Genomic DNA, 1474 nt, shown 5'->3' on the forward strand with positions numbered 1-1474 from the left:
CCCCCCCCCCCCCACAAAAAAAAACAACATAAAACATAAAAACAAAGCAAGCAATTAAACAAAAGGACAAGAGAACAGCGTCGGATTGCTACAGGTCTACATCCCACAACTTGAATTTTCCAGTGAATTATGAGGGGATCGATTCATTAAAGCTACTGAGGAGAGATTTCGATGCCATGGTGGTTTCTGTGCGTTGTTTTTTTTTTGCAGGAGAAAAAGAAAAGGATGTTTCAACATGACAGGAGAACAAAAATTTTTTTTTAAAAAAAACAAAAAAGGTCCCTGGGTATCTGTTTTTGCATAAAGCGAAAAGCAAGCTACTGTACGGAGAAAAGATGTAAATAAATTTAGCTGTGACGGTTTTAGGCTGTGGCAATCCCGCTGAAAAAAATAAACAATAAAAAAAATAAAAAAAATAAAAAAATATGTCTTTCTTCTTCCCTACAAAACAAAAGCCTCTTCGGTGGCATTTCATATATATCTCGCACTTTGTGTCATCTATAAAAGAAAAAAAAAGAAGAAAAAAATCGTATAATAAATTACATTCTCATTAACAATGCTGAATAATAAAATAAAAAAAATGTCCACGCGCAATAAAGAGGAAGAGGAACAAAATGGCTGAAAGGAAATGCATGGCAACGAGCTCACAAACATATTCAAATGACACCTTGTGAATAATAATAATACAAATAATAATAATCATTATAATAATGATAATTTTGATCATATGCTGCAATTTTTGGAATGTCACTAAAATGTGTTTTGGGGGAGAATTCTAAAGGCCTTAATGTTATTTTTCTCATGATGCTGCGTTTCAATCCTCTAGCTCGGATTCATTGTGGAAAATTGTTTATAATAAGGTAATCGATTAATCAAAATTCACTCCTCGAAGCACTATTGCTATATTTCGACTTGAAACACAATCTAATGTCATTTCAGAGCAGACATCAAATGGCAAGGAAAGGTGTCCTTAGACAATTCAAACAATGCAATTGATTTCACATTAATTTAAAAAAAGTAATAATAATAATAATATTGAGACTGAAAATAGAACGCGTCATGAAATAATATATTGGACCGTAAAGGAGCATAATGTCGGCAACCAAATCAACTTTAAATAGCACACAGATACAAGGCAGTAGGTAGGTAGGCTGGGATGGATGAGTTCTATTTTTTTTCTTTTTCTTTTTCTTAAAAACTCACGCGGTCTGTTTTTAAAAACATAAAATCCCCCCAAAAAGTGCCCCAGTGAAGAAAGAAAAACGGGAAAAAAAGAGAGATGACTTCTTAAAGTTATACAATATTTACAAAAAATCCAAATGTTAGAGAGAGTTGGTGACGTATAATTTCTGTATAGATATCTACATCTATATCTATATCTATATAACCCATCCTGTTGTGGAAAAGTGCCAGATAATCCAATCAATCGCCACGGAGCCTTTCCTAAAGCTGTGTGTTTGTGTGTGTGTGTGTG

This window comes from Etheostoma cragini, chromosome 6 (genome assembly GCF_013103735.1).
Source record: "Etheostoma cragini isolate CJK2018 chromosome 6, CSU_Ecrag_1.0, whole genome shotgun sequence".
Taxonomy (NCBI): domain Eukaryota; kingdom Metazoa; phylum Chordata; class Actinopteri; order Perciformes; family Percidae; genus Etheostoma; species Etheostoma cragini.